Source organism: Mustela lutreola, chromosome 6, assembly GCF_030435805.1.
Source record: "Mustela lutreola isolate mMusLut2 chromosome 6, mMusLut2.pri, whole genome shotgun sequence".
NCBI lineage: Eukaryota > Metazoa > Chordata > Mammalia > Carnivora > Mustelidae > Mustela > Mustela lutreola.
The window spans coordinates 130203656-130225626 of NC_081295.1; positions in this window are offsets into that span (position 1 = coordinate 130203656).

A 21971-nucleotide genomic window follows, 5' to 3' on the forward strand; every position below is an offset into this window, starting at 1 on the left:
CCGCCCCCAGAGAAGAGAAGGAGCCATTGGCCTTGGGGTCGGGAAACGGTCGGGAAGCAGAAGAGCCTGCCCTGGCAGGAACAGCAGGCCGGTGGCAAGACAAATGTCACCCGCTCCCTTTGCAGAGAGACAAAGCCTGGCTAATAAGGAGACATGAAGGGACGACTAGGGCAGGGACGCGTGCTCCACTCTGAGGAAGGAGTCTGGGCAGAAGGCAGGCCTGTCCTGTGCCTCTGGTCCCAAGGGGACAGCATCTCCTTGGGCAACTGTCCGTAGGGCAGACTTGGGCTAGCTACCTGGCGCCATACCCGGAACTCGCAGAAACAGCTCCCTCGAGAAATGCGCAGTCAGGTGCCATCTTCCTCCAAGATGTGACAGCATTGTGGGTGGCAGGGTGTGTGCCGGGAAAAGAGTGGGGACAATCCCCGAAAGCTCCCCATTCCAGTAACGGGCAGTGTTCAGGGATCCTGTCGCCTCTCCTCTCCTGTGAGGAAGACACTGACCTAGCCCGCGAATCCACCTGAGGGCCAGTGCCAAAGGCCAAAGTTGCCTACACCGGGAGATGGTAGTGTGCATAGAGTGCCATCCTAGGCAATGCACGCTGCTGCAGGGTTGTGGCTGTGTCTGCTTAGTTCACCCTGGCATGGGGAACCCAGGGCATCAACATGGAGTCCGGGAAAGCAAGGCCCAAGAGGCAGCAGCTCTCCCGCAGCTCTTCTTCCCTGCCGCTACAGAGCGAACAACCAAAGCCTTGCTGAGGAAGCAGCAGCGAAGTGCGATTCGTGCCAGGCTGAAAACCTCTGCGAAAGCATAGCAGTCGCTGGGAAATCAGAGTCTGTTCTGTGGGTTGCTGTTGCTGCTTGCCTTAGCCTAGTATTATCAGCATGGCGGGAGAAACCCGCATTAAGCGAAAGACTCTTGGCACGGGCATCCCCTCTAGGAACGCACAGCATTCTTTGGGAAATCAGAGTCGGGTGTGTGGGATGCTGCCGGTTCCTTGCCAGAGCTTGTCTCCACAGCATGGTGTAATAAACCCGCATGGAGCGAAATCCTCTATGCCTGGGCATCCCCTCTGCCTGAGAGAGAACCGTGCCTGCGCCTGTGGAAAGAGCCTTAAGGAAAGGGACATGTCTGTCACTGGGCTCCACAGGAGCCTGTCTTGGGAAAATGCAGCACGCTGCCCCAGGAGAAGAGAAGGAGCCCTTGGCCTTGGGGTCGGGAAACGGTCGTGAAGCTGGAGAGCCGGCCCTGGCAGGAACAGCGGGCCTGCGGCAAGACAAGTGTCACCCGCTCCCTGTGCAGAGAGACGAAGCCTGGCTGCTAAGGAGACATGAGGGGACGATTGGGCAAGGGAGCGTGCTCCAATCTGAGGAAGGAGTCCGAGAAGGAAGGCCTTTCCTGTGCCTCTGGTCCCAAGGGGACAGCATCTCCTTGGCCACCAGTCCAGAGGGCAGAAGTGGGCTTGCCACCAAACTCCCGGCCCTGAACTCGCAGAATCACCTCCTGGAGGAATGGGCAATCAGATGCCGTCTTCCTCCAGGATGTGGCAGCATTGGCGGAGGCAGGGAGTGTCCCGGGGAAACAGGGACAGTTACCCATTACTCCCCATCCCAGGGCACGGGCGGTGTTGCAGTGATCCTCTCACGTCTCCTCAAGGATGGGGAAGGCACTGGCCTAGTCCCCTGTCCACCTGAACGCCAGAGCGAAAGGGCAGGCCTTGCCTATGCCGAGAGATGGCATTGTGAGCAGAGTGCCATCCTAGGCCACGCACGCTGCTGCAGGGTCGAGGCTGTGTCTGCTTAGTTCGGCTTAGCGAGGTGAACCCCGGGTGCGAACTTGGAGCCGAGGAAATCAAGGCCCAAGCGGCACCAGCTCTCCCGTGGCTCTTCTTCCCTGCCGCGACAGAGGGAACGACCAGAGCCTTGCAAAAGAAGGAGCAGTGAAGTGTGGATCGCGCCAAGCTGAAAACCTCTGCGAAAGCATAGCAGTCACTGGGAAATCAGAGTCGGTTCTGCGGGCTGCTTTTGTAGCTTGCCTTAGCCTAGTATTCGCAGCACGATGGGAGAAACCCGTAGAGAGCGAAAGCCCCTTTGCTGTGGCATCTCCTCTGGGAAAGCACAGCATTCGTTGTGAAATCTGAATCGGATGTGTGGGATGCTGCAGCTGAATGCCTGAGCTAGTCCCCGCAGAATGGTGGAAGATACCCGCATGGAGCGAAATCCTCTTTGCCCTAGCACCCCTTTGCCTAAGAGAAGCATGTTTGCACATCTGAAAGGGCCTTCAGGAAAGGGAAACGGCTGTCACCGCGCTCCCCAGAAACAAGTCTGGGGAAGGCACAGCACGCCGCCCCCAGAGAAGAGAAGGAGCCATTGGCCTTGGGGTCGGGAAACGGTCGGGAAGCAGAAGAGCCTGCCCTGGCAGGAACAGCAGGCCGGTGGCAAGACAAATGTCACCCGCTCCCTTTGCAGAGAGACAAAGCCTGGCTAATAAGGAGACATGAAGGGACGACTAGGGCAGGGACGCGTGCTCCACTCTGAGGAAGGAGTCTGGGCAGAAGGCAGGCCTGTCCTGTGCCTCTGGTCCCAAGGGGACAGCATCTCCTTGGGCAACTGTCCGTAGGGCAGACTTGGGCTAGCTACCTGGCGCCATACCCGGAACTCGCAGAAACAGCTCCCTCGAGAAATGCGCAGTCAGGTGCCATCTTCCTCCAAGATGTGACAGCATTGTGGGTGGCAGGGTGTGTGCCGGGAAAAGAGTGGGGACAATCCCCGAAAGCTCCCCATTCCAGTAACGGGCAGTGTTCAGGGATCCTGTCGCCTCTCCTCTCCTGTGAGGAAGACACTGACCTAGCCCGCGAATCCACCTGAGGGCCAGTGCCAAAGTCCAAAGTTGCCTACACCGGGAGATGGTAGTGTGCATAGAGTGCCATCCTAGGCAACGCACGCTGCTGCAGGGTTGTGGCTGTGTCTGCTTAGTTCACCCTGGCATGGGGAACCCAGGGCATCAACATGGAGTCCGGGAAAGCAAGGCCCAAGAGGCAGCAGCTCTCCCGCAGCTCTTCTTCCCTGCCGCTACAGAGCGAACAACCAAAGCCTTGCTGAGGAATCAGCAGCGAAGTGCGATTCGTGCCAGGCTGAAAACCTCTGCGAAAGCATAGCAGTCGCTGGGAAATCAGAGTCTGTTCTGTGGGTTGCTGTTGCTGCTTGCCTTAGCCTAGTATTATCAGCATGGCGGGAGAAACCCGCATTAAGCGAAAGACTCTTGGCACGGGCATCCCCTCTAGGAACGCACAGCATTCTTTGGGAAATCAGAGTCGGGTGTGTGGGATGCTGCCTGTTCCTTGCCAGAGCTTGTCTCCACAGCATGGTGTAATAAACCCGCATGGAGCGAAATCCTCTATGCCTGGGCATCCCCTCTGCCTGAGAGAGAACCGTGCCTGCGCCTGTGGAAAGAGCCTTAAGGAAAGGGACATGTCTGTCACTGGGCTCCACAGGAGCCTGTCTTGGGAAAATGCAGCACGCTGCCCCAGGAGAAGAGAAGGAGCCCTTGGCCTTGGGGTCGGGAAACGGTCGTGAAGCTGGAGAGCCGGCCCTGGCAGGAACAGCGGGCCTGCGGCAAGACAAGTGTCACCCGCTCCCTGTGCAGAGAGACGAAGCCTGGCTGCTAAGGAGACATGAGGGGACGATTGGGCAAGGGAGCGTGCTCCAATCTGAGGAAGGAGTCCGAGAAGGAAGGCCTTTCCTGTGCCTCTGGTCCCAAGGGGACAGCATCTCCTTGGCCACCTGTCCAGAGGGCAGAAGTGGGCTTGCCACCAAACTCCCGGCCCTGAACTCGCAGAATCACCTCCTGGAGGAATGGGCAATCAGATGCCGTCTTCCTCCAGGATGTGGCAGCATTGGCGGAGGCAGGGAGTGTCCCGGGGAAACAGGGACAGTTACCCATTACTCCCCATCCCAGGGCACGGGCGGTGTTGCAGTGATCCTCTCACGTCTCCTCAAGGATGGGGAAGGCACTGGCCTAGTCCCCTGTCCACCTGAACGCCAGAGCGAAAGGGCAGGCCTTGCCTATGCCGAGAGATGGCATTGTGAGCAGAGTGCCATCCTAGGCCACGCACGCTGCTGCAGGGTCGAGGCTGTGTCTGCTTAGTTCGGCTTAGCGAGGTGAACCCCGGGTGCGAACTTGGAGCCGAGGAAATCAAGGCCCAAGCGGCACCAGCTCTCCCGTGGCTCTTCTTCCCTGCCGCGACAGAGGGAACGACCAGAGCCTTGCAAAAGAAGGAGCAGTGAAGTGTGGATCGCGCCAAGCTGAAAACCTCTGCGAAAGCATAGCAGTCACTGGAAATCAGAGTCGGTTCTGCGGGCTGCTTTTCTAGCTTGCCTTAGCCTAGTATTCGCAGCACGATGGGAGAAACCCGTAGAGAGCGAAAGCCCCTTTGCTGTGGCATCTCCTCTGGGAAAGCACAGCATTCGTTGTGAAATCAGAATCGGATGTGTGGGATGCTGCAGCTGAATGCCTGAGCTAGTCCCCGCAGAATGGTGGAAGATACCCGCATGGAGCGAAATCCTCTTTGCCCTAGCACCCCTTTGCCTAAGAGAAGCATGGTTGCACATCTGAAAGGGCCTTCAGGAAAGGGAAACGGCTGTCACCGCGCTCCCCAGAAACAAGTCTGGGGAAGGCACAGCACGCCGCCCCCAGAGAAGAGAAGGAGCCATTGGCCTTGGGGTCGGGAAACGGTCGGGAAGCAGAAGAGCCTGCCCTGGCAGGAACAGCAGGCCGGTGGCAAGACAAATGTCACCCGCTCCCTTTGCAGAGAGACAAAGCCTGGCTAATAAGGAGACATGAAGGGACGACTAGGGCAGGGACGCATGCTCCACTCTGAGGAAGGAGTCTGGGCAGAAGGCAGGCCTGTCCTGTGCCTCTGGTCCCAAGGGGACAGCATCTCCTTGGGCAACTGTCCGTAGGGCAGACTTGGGCTAGCTACCTGGCGCCATACCCGGAACTCGCAGAAACAGCTCCCTCGAGAAATGCGCAGTCAGGTGCCATCTTCCACCAAGATGTGACAGCATTGTGGGTGGCAGGGTGTGTGCCGGGAAAAGAGTGGGGACAATCCCCGAAAGCTCCCCATTCCAGTAACGGGCAGTGTTCAGGGATCCTGTCGCCTCTCCTCTCCTGTGAGGAAGACACTGACCTAGCCCGCGAATCCACCTGAGGGCCAGTGCCAAAGGCCAAAGTTGCCTACACCGGGAGATGGTAGTGTGCATAGAGTGCCATCCTAGGCAATGCACGCTGCTGCAGGGTTGTGGCTGTGTCTGCTTAGTTCACCCTGGCATGGGGAACCCAGGGCATCAACATGGAGTCCGGGAAAGCAAGGCCCAAGAGGCAGCAGCTCTCCCGCAGCTCTTCTTCCCTGCCGCTACAGAGCGAACAACCAAAGCCTTGCTGAGGAAGCAGCAGCGAAGTGCGATTCGTGCCAGGCTGAAAACCTCTGCGAAAGCATAGCAGTCGCTGGGAAATCAGAGTCTGTTCTGTGGGTTGCTGTTGCTGCTTGCCTTAGCCTAGTATTATCAGCATGGCGGGAGAAACCCGCATTAAGCGAAAGACTCTTGGCACGGGCATCCCCTCTAGGAACGCACAGCATTCTTTGGGAAATCAGAGTCGGGTGTGTGGGATGCTGCCGGTTCCTTGCCAGAGCTTGTCTCCACAGCATGGTGTAATAAACCCGCATGGAGCGAAATCCTCTATGCCTGGGCATCCCCTCTGCCTGAGAGAGAACCGTGCCTGCGCCTGTGGAAAGAGCCTTAAGGAAAGGGACATGTCTGTCACTGGGCTCCACAGGAGCCTGTCTTGGGAAAATGCAGCATGCTGCCCCAGGAGAAGAGAAGGAGCCCTTGGCCTTGGGGTCGGGAAACGGTCGTGAAGCTGGAGAGCCGGCCCTGGCAGGAACAGCGGGCCTGCGGCAAGACAAGTGTCACCCGCTCCCTGTGCAGAGAGACGAAGCCTGGCTGCTAAGGAGACATGAGGGGACGATTGGGCAAGGGAGCGTGCTCCAATCTGAGGAAGGAGTCCGAGAAGGAAGGCCTTTCCTGTGCCTCTGGTCCCAAGGGGACAGCATCTCCTTGGCCACCAGTCCAGAGGGCAGAAGTGGGCTTGCCACCAAACTCCCGGCCCTGAACTCGCAGAATCACCTCCTGGAGGAATGGGCAATCAGATGCCGTCTTCCTCCAGGATGTGGCAGCATTGGCGGAGGCAGGGAGTGTCCCGGGGAAACAGGGACAGTTACCCATTACTCCCCATCCCAGGGCACGGGCGGTGTTGCAGTGATCCTCTCACGTCTCCTCAAGGATGGGGAAGGCACTGGCCTAGTCCCCTGTCCACCTGAACGCCAGAGCGAAAGGGCAGGCCTTGCCTATGCCGAGAGATGGCATTGTGAGCAGAGTGCCATCCTAGGCCACGCACGCTGCTGCAGGGTCGAGGCTGTGTCTGCTTAGTTCGGCTTAGCGAGGTGAACCCCGGGTGCGAACTTGGAGCCGAGGAAATCAAGGCCCAAGCGGCACCAGCTCTCCCGTGGCTCTTCTTCCCTGCCGCGACAGAGGGAACGACCAGAGCCTTGCAAAAGAAGGAGCAGTGAAGTGTGGATCGCTCCAAGCTGAAAACCTCTGCGAAAGCATAGCAGTCACTGGGAAATCAGAGTCGGTTCTGCGGGCTGCTTTTCTAGCTTGCCTTAGCCTAGTATTCGCAGCACGATGGGAGAAACCCGTAGAGAGCGAAAGCCCCTTTGCTGTGGCATCTCCTCTGGGAAAGCACAGCATTCGTTGTGAAATCAGAATCGGATGTGTGGGATGCTGCAGCTGAATGCCTGAGCTAGTCCCCGCAGAATGGTGGAAGATACCCGCATGGAGCGAAATCCTCTTTGCCCTAGCACCCCTTTGCCTAAGAGAAGCATGGTTGCACATCTGAAAGGGCCTTCAGGAAAGGGAAACGGCTGTCACCGCGCTCCCCAGAAACAAGTCTGGGGAAGGCACAGCACGCCGCCCCCAGAGAAGAGAAGGAGCCATTGGCCTTGGGGTCGGGAAACGGTCGGGAAGCAGAAGAGCCTGCCCTGGCAGGAACAGCAGGCCGGTGGCAAGACAAATGTCACCCGCTCCCTTTGCAGAGAGACAAAGCCTGGCTAATAAGGAGACATGAAGGGACGACTAGGGCAGGGACGCGTGCTCCACTCTGAGGAAGGAGTCTGGGCAGAAGGCAGGCCTGTCCTGTGCCTCTGGTCCCAAGGGGACAGCATCTCCTTGGGCAACTGTCCGTAGGGCAGACTTGGGCTAGCTACCTGGCGCCATACCCGGAACTCGCAGAAACAGCTCCCTCGAGAAATGCGCAGTCAGGTGCCATCTTCCTCCAAGATGTGACAGCATTGTGGGTGGCAGGGTGTGTGCCGGGAAAAGAGTGGGGACAATCCCCGAAAGCTCCCCATTCCAGTAACGGGCAGTGTTCAGGGATCCTGTCGCCTCTCCTCTCCTGTGAGGAAGACACTGACCTAGCCCGCGAATCCACCTGAGGGCCAGTGCCAAAGGCCAAAGTTGCCTACACCGGGAGATGGTAGTGTGCATAGAGTGCCATCCTAGGCAATGCACGCTGCTGCAGGGTTGTGGCTGTGTCTGCTTAGTTCACCCTGGCATGGGGAACCCAGGGCATCAACATGGAGTCCGGGAAAGCAAGGCCCAAGAGGCAGCAGCTCTCCCGCAGCTCTTCTTCCCTGCCGCTACAGAGCGAACAACCAAAGCCTTGCTGAGGAAGCAGCAGCGAAGTGCGATTCGTGCCAGGCTGAAAACCTCTGCGAAAGCATAGCAGTCGCTGGGAAATCAGAGTCTGTTCTGTGGGTTGCTGTTGCTGCTTGCCTTAGCCTAGTATTATCAGCATGGCGGGAGAAACCCGCATTAAGCGAAAGACTCTTGGCACGGGCATCCCCTCTAGGAACGCACAGCATTCTTTGGGAAATCAGAGTCGGGTGTGTGGGATGCTGCCGGTTCCTTGCCAGAGCTTGTCTCCACAGCATGGTGTAATAAACCCGCATGGAGCGAAATCCTCTATGCCTGGGCATCCCCTCTGCCTGAGAGAGAACCGTGCCTGCGCCTGTGGAAAGAGCCTTAAGGAAAGGGACATGTCTGTCACTGGGCTCCACAGGAGCCTGTCTTGGGAAAATGCAGCACGCTGCCCCAGGAGAAGAGAAGGAGCCCTTGGCCTTGGGGTCGGGAAACGGTCGTGAAGCTGGAGAGCCGGCCCTGGCAGGAACAGCGGGCCTGCGGCAAGACAAGTGTCACCCGCTCCCTGTGCAGAGAGACGAAGCCTGGCTGCTAAGGAGACATGAGGGGACGATTGGGCAAGGGAGCGTGCTCCAATCTGAGGAAGGAGTCCGAGAAGGAAGGCCTTTCCTGTGCCTCTGGTCCCAAGGGGACAGCATCTCCTTGGCCACCAGTCCAGAGGGCAGAAGTGGGCTTGCCACCAAACTCCCGGCCCTGAACTCGCAGAATCACCTCCTGGAGGAATGGGCAATCAGATGCCGTCTTCCTCCAGGATGTGGCAGCATTGGCGGAGGCAGGGAGTGTCCCGGGGAAACAGGGACAGTTACCCATTACTCCCCATCCCAGGGCACGGGCGGTGTTGCAGTGATCCTCTCACGTCTCCTCAAGGATGGGGAAGGCACTGGCCTAGTCCCCTGTCCACCTGAACGCCAGAGCGAAAGGGCAGGCCTTGCCTATGCCGAGAGATGGCATTGTGAGCAGAGTGCCATCCTAGGCCACGCACGCTGCTGCAGGGTCGAGGCTGTGTCTGCTTAGTTCGGCTTAGCGAGGTGAACCCCGGGTGCGAACTTGGAGCCGAGGAAATCAAGGCCCAAGCGGCACCAGCTCTCCCGTGGCTCTTCTTCCCTGCCGCGACAGAGGGAACGACCAGAGCCTTGCAAAAGAAGGAGCAGTGAAGTGTGGATCGCGCCAAGCTGAAAACCTCTGCGAAAGCATAGCAGTCACTGGGAAATCAGAGTCGGTTCTGCGGGCTGCTTTTGTAGCTTGCCTTAGCCTAGTATTCGCAGCACGATGGGAGAAACCCGTAGAGAGCGAAAGCCCCTTTGCTGTGGCATCTCCTCTGGGAAAGCACAGCATTCGTTGTGAAATCTGAATCGGATGTGTGGGATGCTGCAGCTGAATGCCTGAGCTAGTCCCCGCAGAATGGTGGAAGATACCCGCATGGAGCGAAATCCTCTTTGCCCTAGCACCCCTTTGCCTAAGAGAAGCATGTTTGCACATCTGAAAGGGCCTTCAGGAAAGGGAAACGGCTGTCACCGCGCTCCCCAGAAACAAGTCTGGGGAAGGCACAGCACGCCGCCCCCAGAGAAGAGAAGGAGCCATTGGCCTTGGGGTCGGGAAACGGTCGGGAAGCAGAAGAGCCTGCCCTGGCAGGAAAAGCAGGCCGGTGGCAAGACAAATGTCACCCGCTCCCTTTGCAGAGAGACAAAGCCTGGCTAATAAGGAGACATGAAGGGACGACTAGGGCAGGGACGCGTGCTCCACTCTGAGGAAGGAGTCTGGGCAGAAGGCAGGCCTGTCCTGTGCCTCTGGTCCCAAGGGGACAGCATCTCCTTGGGCAACTGTCCGTAGGGCAGACTTGGGCTAGCTACCTGGCGCCATACCCGGAACTCGCAGAAACAGCTCCCTCGAGAAATGCGCAGTCAGGTGCCATCTTCCTCCAAGATGTGACAGCATTGTGGGTGGCAGGGTGTGTGCCGGGAAAAGAGTGGGGACAATCCCCGAAAGCTCCCCATTCCAGTAACGGGCAGTGTTCAGGGATCCTGTCGCCTCTCCTCTCCTGTGAGGAAGACACTGACCTAGCCCGCGAATCCACCTGAGGGCCAGTGCCAAAGTCCAAAGTTGCCTACACCGGGAGATGGTAGTGTGCATAGAGTGCCATCCTAGGCAACGCACGCTGCTGCAGGGTTGTGGCTGTGTCTGCTTAGTTCACCCTGGCATGGGGAACCCAGGGCATCAACATGGAGTCCGGGAAAGCAAGGCCCAAGAGGCAGCAGCTCTCCCGCAGCTCTTCTTCCCTGCCGCTACAGAGCGAACAACCAAAGCCTTGCTGAGGAATCAGCAGCGAAGTGCGATTCGTGCCAGGCTGAAAACCTCTGCGAAAGCATAGCAGTCGCTGGGAAATCAGAGTCTGTTCTGTGGGTTGCTGTTGCTGCTTGCCTTAGCCTAGTATTATCAGCATGGCGGGAGAAACCCGCATTAAGCGAAAGACTCTTGGCACGGGCATCCCCTCTAGGAACGCACAGCATTCTTTGGGAAATCAGAGTCGGGTGTGTGGGATGCTGCCTGTTCCTTGCCAGAGCTTGTCTCCACAGCATGGTGTAATAAACCCGCATGGAGCGAAATCCTCTATGCCTGGGCATCCCCTCTGCCTGAGAGAGAACCGTGCCTGCGCCTGTGGAAAGAGCCTTAAGGAAAGGGACATGTCTGTCACTGGGCTCCACAGGAGCCTGTCTTGGGAAAATGCAGCACGCTGCCCCAGGATAAGAGAAGGAGCCCTTGGCCTTGGGGTCGGGAAACGGTCGTGAAGCTGGAGAGCCGGCCCTGGCAGGAACAGCGGGCCTGCGGCAAGACAAGTGTCACCCGCTCCCTGTGCAGAGAGACGAAGCCTGGCTGCTAAGGAGACATGAGGGGACGATTGGGCAAGGGAGCGTGCTCCAATCTGAGGAAGGAGTCCGAGAAGGAAGGCCTTTCCTGTGCCTCTGGTCCCAAGGGGACAGCATCTCCTTGGCCACCTGTCCAGAGGGCAGAAGTGGGCTTGCCACCAAACTCCCGGCCCTGAACTCGCAGAATCACCTCCTGGAGGAATGGGCAATCAGATGCCGTCTTCCTCCAGGATGTGGCAGCATTGGCGGAGGCAGGGAGTGTCCCGGGGAAACAGGGACAGTTACCCATTACTCCCCATCCCAGGGCACGGGCGGTGTTGCAGTGATCCTCTCACGTCTCCTCAAGGATGGGGAAGGCACTGGCCTAGTCCCCTGTCCACCTGAACGCCAGAGCGAAAGGGCAGTCCTTGCCTATGCCGAGAGATGGCATTGTGAGCAGAGTGCCATCCTAGGCCACGCACGCTGCTGCAGGGTCGAGGCTGTGTCTGCTTAGTTCGGCTTAGCGAGGTGAACCCCGGGTGCGAACTTGGAGCCGAGGAAATCAAGGCCCAAGCGGCACCAGCTCTCCCGTGGCTCTTCTTCCCTGCCGCGACAGAGGGAACGACCAGAGCCTTGCAAAAGAAGGAGCAGTGAAGTGTGGATCGCGCCAAGCTGAAAACCTCTGCGAAAGCATAGCAGTCACTGGAAATCAGAGTCGGTTCTGCGGGCTGCTTTTCTAGCTTGCCTTAGCCTAGTATTCGCAGCACGATGGGAGAAACCCGTAGAGAGCGAAAGCCCCTTTGCTGTGGCATCTCCTCTGGGAAAGCACAGCATTCGTTGTGAAATCAGAATCGGATGTGTGGGATGCTGCAGCTGAATGCCTGAGCTAGTCCCCGCAAAATGGTGGAAGATACCCGCATGGAGCGAAATCCTCTTTGCCCTAGCACCCCTTTGCCTAAGAGAAGCATGGTTGCACATCTGAAAGGGCCTTCAGGAAAGGGAAACGGCTGTCACCGCGCTCCCCAGAAACAAGTCTGGGGAAGGCACAGCACGCCGCCCCCAGAGAAGAGAAGGAGCCATTGGCCTTGGGGTCGGGAAACGGTCGGGAAGCAGAAGAGCCTGCCCTGGCAGGAACAGCAGGCCGGTGGCAAGACAAATGTCACCCGCTCCCTTTGCAGAGAGACAAAGCCTGGCTAATAAGGAGACATGAAGGGACGACTAGGGCAGGGACGCATGCTCCACTCTGAGGAAGGAGTCTGGGCAGAAGGCAGGCCTGTCCTGTGCCTCTGGTCCCAAGGGGACAGCATCTCCTTGGGCAACTGTCCGTAGGGCAGACTTGGGCTAGCTACCTGGCGCCATACCCGGAACTCGCAGAAACAGCTCCCTCGAGAAATGCGCAGTCAGGTGCCATCTTCCACCAAGATGTGACAGCATTGTGGGTGGCAGGGTGTGTGCCGGGAAAAGAGTGGGGACAATCCCCGAAAGCTCCCCATTCCAGTAACGGGCAGTGTTCAGGGATCCTGTCGCCTCTCCTCTCCTGTGAGGAAGACACTGACCTAGCCCGCGAATCCACCTGAGGGCCAGTGCCAAAGGCCAAAGTTGCCTACTCCGGGAGATGGTAGTGTGCATAGAGTGCCATCCTAGGCAATGCACGCTGCTGCAGGGTTGTGGCTGTGTCTGCTTAGTTCACCCTGGCATGGGGAACCCAGGGCATCAACATGGAGTCCGGGAAAGCAAGGCCCAAGAGGCAGCAGCTCTCCCGCAGCTCTTCTTCCCTGCCGCTACAGAGCGAACAACCAAAGCCTTGCTGAGGAAGCAGCAGCGAAGTGCGATTCGTGCCAGGCTGAAAACCTCTGCGAAAGCATAGCAGTCGCTGGGAAATCAGAGTCTGTTCTGTGGGTTGCTGTTGCTGCTTGCCTTAGCCTAGTATTATCAGCATGGCGGGAGAAACCCGCATTAAGCGAAAGACTCTTGGCACGGGCATCCCCTCTAGGAACGCACAGCATTCTTTGGGAAATCAGAGTCGGGTGTGTGGGATGCTGCCGGTTCCTTGCCAGAGCTTGTCTCCACAGCATGGTGTAATAAACCCGCATGGAGCGAAATCCTCTATGCCTGGGCATCCCCTCTGCCTGAGAGAGAACCGTGCCTGCGCCTGTGGAAAGAGCCTTAAGGAAAGGGACATGTCTGTCACTGGGCTCCACAGGAGCCTGTCTTGGGAAAATGCAGCACGCTGCCCCAGGAGAAGAGAAGGAGCCCTTGGCCTTGGGGTCGGGAAACGGTCGTGAAGCTGGAGAGCCGGCCCTGGCAGGAACAGCGGGCCTGCGGCAAGACAAGTGTCACCCGCTCCCTGTGCAGAGAGACGAAGCCTGGCTGCTAAGGAGACATGAGGGGACGATTGGGCAAGGGAGCGTGCTCCAATCTGAGGAAGGAGTCCGAGAAGGAAGGCCTTTCCTGTGCCTCTGGTCCCAAGGGGACAGCATCTCCTTGGCCACCAGTCCAGAGGGCAGAAGTGGGCTTGCCACCAAACTCCCGGCCCTGAACTCGCAGAATCACCTCCTGGAGGAATGGGCAATCAGATGCCGTCTTCCTCCAGGATGTGGCAGCATTGGCGGAGGCAGGGAGTGTCCCGGGGAAACAGGGACAGTTACCCATTACTCCCCATCCCAGGGCACGGGCGGTGTTGCAGTGATCCTCTCACGTCTCCTCAAGGATGGGGAAGGCACTGGCCTAGTCCCCTGTCCACCTGAACGCCAGAGCGAAAGGGCAGGCCTTGCCTATGCCGAGAGATGGCATTGTGAGCAGAGTGCCATCCTAGGCCACGCACACTGCTGCAGGGTCGAGGCTGTGTCTGCTTAGTTCGGCTTAGCGAGGTGAACCCCGGGTGCGAACTTGGAGCCGAGGAAATCAAGGCCCAAGCGGCACCAGCTCTCCCGTGGCTCTTCTTCCCTGCCGCGACAGAGGGAACGACCAGAGCCTTGCAAAAGAAGGAGCAGTGAAGTGTGGATCGCGCCAAGCTGAAAACCTCTGCGAAAGCATAGCAGTCACTGGGAAATCAGAGTCGGTTCTGCGGGCTGCTTTTCTAGCTTGCCTTAGCCTAGTATTCGCAGCACGATGGGAGAAACCCGTAGAGAGCGAAAGCCCCTTTGCTGTGGCATCTCCTCTGGGAAAGCACAGCATTCGTTGTGAAATCAGAATCGGATGTGTGGGATGCTGCAGCTGAATGCCTGAGCTAGTCCCCGCAGAATGGTGGAAGATACCCGCATGGAGCGAAATCCTCTTTGCCCTAGCACCCCTTTGCCTAAGAGAAGCATGGTTGCACATCTGAAAGGGCCTTCAGGAAAGGGAAACGGCTGTCACCGCGCTCCCCAGAAACAAGTCTGGGGAAGGCACAGCACGCCGCCCCCAGAGAAGAGAAGGAGCCATTGGCCTTGTGGTCGGGAAACGGTCGGGAAGCAGAAGAGCCTGCCCTGGCAGGAACAGCAGGCCGGTGGCAAGACAAATGTCACCCGCTCCCTTTGCAGAGAGACAAAGCCTGGCTAATAAGGAGACATGAAGGGACGACTAGGGCAGGGATGCGTGCTCCACTCTGAGGAAGGAGTCTGGGCAGAAGGCAGGCCTGTCCTGTGCCTCTGGTCCCAAGGGGACAGCATCTCCTTGGGCAACTGTCTGTAGGGCAGACTTGGGCTAGCTACCTGGCGCCATACCCGGAACTCGCAGAAACAGCTCCCTCGAGAAATGCACAGTCAGGTGCCATCTTCCTCCAAGATGTGACAGCATTGTGGGTGGTAGGGTGTGTGCCGGGAAAAGAGTGGGGACAATCCCCGAAAGCTCCCCATTCCAGTAACGGGCAGTGTTCAGGGATCCTGTCGCCTCTCCTCTCCTGTGAGGAAGACACTGACCTAGCCCGCGAATCCACCTGAGGGCCAGTGCCAAAGGCCAAAGTTGCCTACACCGGGAGATGGTAGTGTGCATAGAGTGCCATCCTAGGCAATGCACGCTGCTGCAGGGTTGTGGCTGTGTCTGCTTAGTTCACCCTGGCATGGGGAACCCAGGGCATCAACATGGAGTCCGGGAAAGCAAGGCCCAAGAGGCAGCAGCTCTCCCGCAGCTCTTCTTCCCTGCCGCTACAGAGCGAACAACGAAAGCCTTGCTGAGGAAGCAGCAGCGAAGTGCGATTCGTGCCAGGCTGAAAACCTCTGCGAAAGCATAGCAGTCGCTGGGAAATCAGAGTCTGTTCTGTGGGTTGCTGTTGCTGCTTGCCTTAGCCTAGTATTATCAGCATGGCGGGAGAAACCCGCATTAAGCGAAAGACTCTTGGCACGGGCATCCCCTCTAGGAACGCACAGCATTCTTTGGGAAATCAGAGTCGGGTGTGTGGGATGCTGCCTGTTCCTTGCCAGAGCTTGTCTCCACAGCATGGTGTAATAAACCCGCATGGAGCGAAATCCTCTATGCCTGGGCATCCCCTCTGCCTGAGAGAGAACCGTGCCTGCGCCTGTGGAAAGAGCCTTAAGGAAAGGGACATGTCTGTCACTGGGCTCCACAGGAGCCTGTCTTGGGAAAATGCAGCACGCTGCCCCAGGATAAGAGAAGGAGCCCTTGGCCTTGGGGTCGGGAAACGGTCGTGAAGCTGGAGAGCCGGCCCTGGCAGGAACAGCGGGCCTGCGGCAAGACAAGTGTCACCCGCTCCCTGTGCAGAGAGACGAAGCCTGGCTGCTAAGGAGACATGAGGGGACGATTGGGCAAGGGAGCGTGCTCCAATCTGAGGAAGGAGTCCGAGAAGGAAGGCCTTTCCTGTGCCTCTGGTCCCAAGGGGACAGCATCTCCTTGGCCACCTGTCCAGAGGGCAGAAGTGGGCTTGCCACCAAACTCCCGGCCCTGAACTCGCAGAATCACCTCCTGGAGGAATGGGCAATCAGATGCCGTCTTCCTCCAGGATGTGGCAGCATTGGCGGAGGCAGGGAGTGTCCCGGGGAAACAGGGACAGTTACCCATTACTCCCCATCCCAGGGCACGGGCGGTGTTGCAGTGATCCTCTCACGTCTCCTCAAGGATGGGGAAGGCACTGGCCTAGTCCCCTGTCCACCTGAACGCCAGAGCGAAAGGGCAGTCCTTGCCTATGCCGAGAGATGGCATTGTGAGCAGAGTGCCATCCTAGGCCACGCACGCTGCTGCAGGGTCGAGGCTGTGTCTGCTTAGTTCGGCTTAGCGAGGTGAACCCCGGGTGCGAACTTGGAGCCGAGGAAATCAAGGCCCAAGCGGCACCAGCTCTCCCGTGGCTCTTCTTCCCTGCCGCGACAGAGGGAACGACCAGAGCCTTGCAAAAGAAGGAGCAGTGAAGTGTGGATCGCGCCAAGCTGAAAACCTCTGCGAAAGCATAGCAGTCACTGGAAATCAGAGTCGGTTCTGCGGGCTGCTTTTCTAGCTTGCCTTAGCCTAGTATTCGCAGCACGATGGGAGAAACCCGTAGAGAGCGAAAGCCCCTTTGCTGTGGCATCTCCTCTGGGAAAGCACAGCATTCGTTGTGAAATCAGAATCGGATGTGTGGGATGCTGCAGCTGAATGCCTGAGCTAGTCCCCGCAGAATGGTGGAAGATACCCGCATGGAGCGAAATCCTCTTTGCCCTAGCACCCCTTTGCCTAAGAGAAGCATGGTTGCACATCTGAAAGGGCCTTCAGGAAAGGGAAACGGCTGTCACCGCGCTCCCCAGAAACAAGTCTGGGGAAGGCACAGCACGCCGCCCCCAGAGAAGAGAAGGAGCCATTGGCCTTGGGGTCGGGAAACGGTCGGGAAGCAGAAGAGCCTGCCCTGGCAGGAACAGCAGGCCGGTGGCAAGACAAATGTCACCCGCTCCCTTTGCAGAGAGACAAAGCCTGGCTAATAAGGAGACATGAAGGGACGACTAGGGCAGGGACGCATGCTCCACTCTGAGGAAGGAGTCTGGGCAGAAGGCAGGCCTGTCCTGTGCCTCTGGTCCCAAGGGGACAGCATCTCCTTGGGCAACTGTCCGTAGGGCAGACTTGGGCTAGCTACCTGGCGCCATACCCGGAACTCGCAGAAACAGCTCCCTCGAGAAATGCGCAGTCAGGTGCCATCTTCCACCAAGATGTGACAGCATTGTGGGTGGCAGGGTGTGTGCCGGGAAAAGAGTGGGGACAATCCCCGAAAGCTCCCCATTCCAGTAACGGGCAGTGTTCAGGGATCCTGTCGCCTCTCCTCTCCTGTGAGGAAGACACTGACCTAGCCCGCGAATCCACCTGAGGGCCAGTGCCAAAGGCCAAAGTTGCCTACTCCGGGAGATGGTAGTGTGCATAGAGTGCCATCCTAGGCAATGCACGCTGCTGCAGGGTTGTGGCTGTGTCTGCTTAGTTCACCCTGGCATGGGGAACCCAGGGCATCAACATGGAGTCCGGGAAAGCAAGGCCCAAGAGGCAGCAGCTCTCCCGCAGCTCTTCTTCCCTGCCGCTACAGAGCGAACAACCAAAGCCTTGCTGAGGAAGCAGCAGCGAAGTGCGATTCGTGCCAGGCTGAAAACCTCTGCGAAAGCATAGCAGTCGCTGGGAAATCAGAGTCTGTTCTGTGGGTTGCTGTTGCTGCTTGCCTTAGCCTAGTATTATCAGCATGGCGGGAGAAACCCGCATTAAGCGAAAGACTCTTGGCACGGGCATCCCCTCTAGGAACGCACAGCATTCTTTGGGAAATCAGAGTCGGGTGTGTGGGATGCTGCCGGTTCCTTGCCAGAGCTTGTCTCCACAGCATGGTGTAATAAACCCGCATGGAGCGAAATCCTCTATGCCTGGGCATCCCCTCTGCCTGAGAGAGAACCGTGCCTGCGCCTGTGGAAAGAGCCTTAAGGAAAGGGACATGTCTGTCACTGGGCTCCACAGGAGCCTGTCTTGGGAAAATGCAGCACGCTGCCCCAGGAGAAGAGAAGGAGCCCTTGGCCTTGGGGTCGGGAAACGGTCGTGAAGCTGGAGAGCCGGCCCTGGCAGGAACAGCGGGCCTGCGGCAAGACAAGTGTCACCCGCTCCCTGTGCAGAGAGACGAAGCCTGGCTGCTAAGGAGACATGAGGGGACGATTGGGCAAGGGAGCGTGCTCCAATCTGAGGAAGGAGTCCGAGAAGGAAGGCCTTTCCTGTGCCTCTGGTCCCAAGGGGACAGCATCTCCTTGGCCACCAGTCCAGAGGGCAGAAGTGGGCTTGCCACCAAACTCCCGGCCCTGAACTCGCAGAATCACCTCCTGGAGGAATGGGCAATCAGATGCCGTCTTCCTCCAGGATGTGGCAGCATTGGCGGAGGCAGGGAGTGTCCCGGGGAAACAGGGACAGTTACCCATTACTCCCCATCCCAGGGCACGGGCGGTGTTGCAGTGATCCTCTCACGTCTCCTCAAGGATGGGGAAGGCACTGGCCTAGTCCCCTGTCCACCTGAACGCCAGAGCGAAAGGGCAGGCCTTGCCTATGCCGAGAGATGGCATTGTGAGCAGAGTGCCATCCTAGGCCACGCACACTGCTGCAGGGTCGAGGCTGTGTCTGCTTAGTTCGGCTTAGCGAGGTGAACCCCGGGTGCGAACTTGGAGCCGAGGAAATCAAGGCCCAAGCGGCACCAGCTCTCCCGTGGCTCTTCTTCCCTGCCGCGACAGAGGGAACGACCAGAGCCTTGCAAAAGAAGGAGCAGTGAAGTGTGGATCGCGCCAAGCTGAAAACCTCTGCGAAAGCATAGCAGTCACTGGGAAATCAGAGTCGGTTCTGCGGGCTGCTTTTCTAGCTTGCCTTAGCCTAGTATTCGCAGCACGATGGGAGAAACCCGTAGAGAGCGAAAGCCCCTTTGCTGTGGCATCTCCTCTGGGAAAGCACAGCATTCGTTGTGAAATCAGAATCGGATGTGTGGGATGCTGCAGCTGAATGCCTGAGCTAGTCCCCGCAGAATGGTGGAAGATACCCGCATGGAGCGAAATCCTCTTTGCCCTAGCACCCCTTTGCCTAAGAGAAGCATGGTTGCACATCTGAAAGGGCCTTCAGGAAAGGGAAACGGCTGTCACCGCGCTCCCCAGAAACAAGTCTGGGGAAGGCACAGCACGCCGCCCCCAGAGAAGAGAAGGAGCCATTGGCCTTGGGGTCGGGAAACGGTCGGGAAGCAGAAGAGCCTGCCCTGGCAGGAACAGCAGGCCGGTGGCAAGACAAATGTCACCCGCTCCCTTTGCAGAGAGACAAAGCCTGGCTAATAAGGAGACATGAAGGGACGACTAGGGCAGGGATGCGTGCTCCACTCTGAGGAAGGAGTCTGGGCAGAAGGCAGGCCTGTCCTGTGCCTCTGGTCCCAAGGGGACAGCATCTCCTTGGGCAACTGTCTGTAGGGCAGACTTGGGCTAGCTACCTGGCGCCATACCCGGAACTCGCAGAAACAGCTCCCTCGAGAAATGCACAGTCAGGTGCCATCTTCCTCCAAGATGTGACAGCATTGTGGGTGGCAGGGTGTGTGCCGGGAAAAGAGTGGGGACAATCCCCGAAAGCTCCCCATTCCAGTAACGGGCAGTGTTCAGGGATCCTGTCGCCTCTCCTCTCCTGTGAGGAAGACACTGACCTAGCCCGCGAATCCACCTGAGGGCCAGTGCCAAAGGCCAAAGTTGCCTACACCGGGAGATGGTAGTGTGCATAGAGTGCCATCCTAGGCAATGCACGCTGCTGCAGGGTTGTGGCTGTGTCTGCTTAGTTCACCCTGGCATGGGGAACCCAGGGCATCAACATGGAGTCCGGGAAAGCAAGGCCCAAGAGGCAGCAGCTCTCCCGCAGCTCTTCTTCCCTGCCGCTACAGAGCGAACAACGAAAGCCTTGCTGAGGAAGCAGCAGCGAAGTGCGATTCGTGCCAGGCTGAAAACCTCTGCGAAAGCATAGCAGTCGCTGGGAAATCAGAGTCTGTTCTGTGGGTTGCTGTTGCTGCTTGCCTTAGCCTAGTATTATCAGCATGGCGGGAGAAACCCGCATTAAGCGAAAGACTCTTGGCACGGGCATCCCCTCTAGGAACGCACAGCATTCTTTGGGAAATCAGAGTCTGGTGTGTGGGATGCTGCCTGTTCCTTGCCAGAGCTTGTCTCCACAGCATGGTGTAATAAACCCGCATGGAGCGAAATCCTCTATGCCTGGGCATCCCCTCTGCCTGAGAGAGAACCGTGCCTGCGCCTGTGGAAAGAGCCTTAAGGAAAGGGACATGTCTGTCACTGGGCTCCACAGGAGCCTGTCTTGGGAAAATGCAGCACGCTGCCCCAGGAGAAGAGAAGGAGCCCTTGGCCTTGGGGTCGGGAAACGGTCGTGAAGCTGGAGAGCCGGCCCTGGCAGGAACAGCGGGCCTGCGGCAAGACAAGTGTCACCCGCTCCCTGTGCAGAGAGACGAAGCCTGGCTGCTAAGGAGACATGAGGGGACGATTGGGCAAGGGAGCGTGCTCCAATCTGAGGAAGGAGTCCGAGAAGGAAGGCCTTTCCTGTGCCTCTGGTCCCAAGGGGACAGCATCTCCTTGGCCACCTGTCCAGAGGGCAGAAGTGGGCTTGCCACCAAACTCCCGGCCCTGAACTCGCAGAATCACCTCCTGGAGGAATGGGCAATCAGATGCCGTCTTCCTCCAGGATGTGGCAGCATTGGCGGAGGCAGGGAGTGTCCCGGGGAAACAGGGACAGTTACCCATTACTCCCCATCCCAGGGCACGGGCGGTGTTGCAGTGATCCTCTCACGTCTCCTCAAGGATGGGGAAGGCACTGGCCTAGTCCCCTGTCCACCTGAACGCCAGAGCGAAAGGGCAGGCCTTGCCTATGCCGAGAGATGGCATTGTGAGCAGAGTGCCATCCTAGGCCACGCACGCTGCTGCAGGGTCGAGGCTGTGTCTGCTTAGTTCGGCTTAGCGAGGTGAACCCCGGGTGCGAACTTGGAGCCGAGGAAATCAAGGCCCAAGCGGCACCAGCTCTCCCGTGGCTCTTCTTCCCTGCCGCGACAGAGGGAACGACCAGAGCCTTGCAAAAGAAGGAGCAGTGAAGTGTGGATCGCGCCAAGCTGAAAACCTCTGCGAAAGCATAGCAGTCACTGGGAAATCAGAGTCGGTTCTGCGGGCTGCTTTTGTAGCTTGCCTTAGCCTAGTATTCGCAGCACGATGGGAGAAACCCGTAGAGAGCGAAAGCCCCTTTGCTGTGGCATCTCCTCTGGGAAAGCACAGCATTCGTTGTGAAATCAGAATCGGATGTGTGGGATGCTGCAGCTGAATGCCTGAGCTAGTCCCCGCAGAATGGTGGAAGATACCCGCATGGAGCGAAATCCTCTTTGCCCTAGCACCCCTTTGCCTAAGAGAAGCATGGTTGCACATCTGAAAGGGCCTTCAGGAAAGGGAAACGGCTGTCACCGCGCTCCCCAGAAACAAGTCTGGGGAAGGCACAGCACGCCGCCCCCAGAGAAGAGAAGGAGCCATTGGCCTTGGGGTCGGGAAACGGTCGGGAAGCAGAAGAGCCTGCCCTGGCAGGAACAGCAGGCCGGTGGCAAGACAAATGTCACCCGCTCCCTTTGCAGAGAGACAAAGCCTGGCTAATAAGGAGACATGAAGGGACGACTAGGGCAGGGACGCGTGCTCCACTCTGAGGAAGGAGTCTGGGCAGAAGGCAGGCCTGTCCTGTGCCTCTGGTCCCAAGGGGACAGCATCTCCTTGGGCAACTGTCCGTAGGGCAGACTTGGGCTAGCTACCTGGCGCCATACCCGGAACTCGCAGAAACAGCTCCCTCGAGAAATGCGCAGTCAGGTGCCATCTTCCTCCAAGATGTGACAGCATTGTGGGTGGCAGGGTGTGTGCCGGGAAAAGAGTGGGGACAATCCCCGAAAGCTCCCCATTCCAGTAACGGGCAGTGTTCAGGGATCCTGTCGCCTCTCCTCTCCTGTGAGGAAGACACTGACCTAGCCCGCGAATCCACCTGAGGGCCAGTGCCAAAGGCCAAAGTTGCCTACACCGGGAGATGGTAGTGTGCATAGAGTGCCATCCTAGGCAATGCACGCTGCTGCAGGGTTGTGGCTGTGTCTGCTTAGTTCACACTGGCATGGGGAACCCAGGGCATCAACATGGAGTCCGGGAAAGCAAGGCCCAAGAGGCAGCAGCTCTCCCGCAGCTCTTCTTCCCTGCCGCTACAGAGCGAACAACCAAAGCCTTGCTGAGGAAGCAGCAGCGAAGTGCGATTCGTGCCAGGCTGAAAACCTCTGCAAAAGCATAGCAGTCGCTGGGAAATCAGAGTCTGTTCTGTGGGTTGCTGTTGCTGCTTGCCTTAGCCTAGTATTATCAGCATG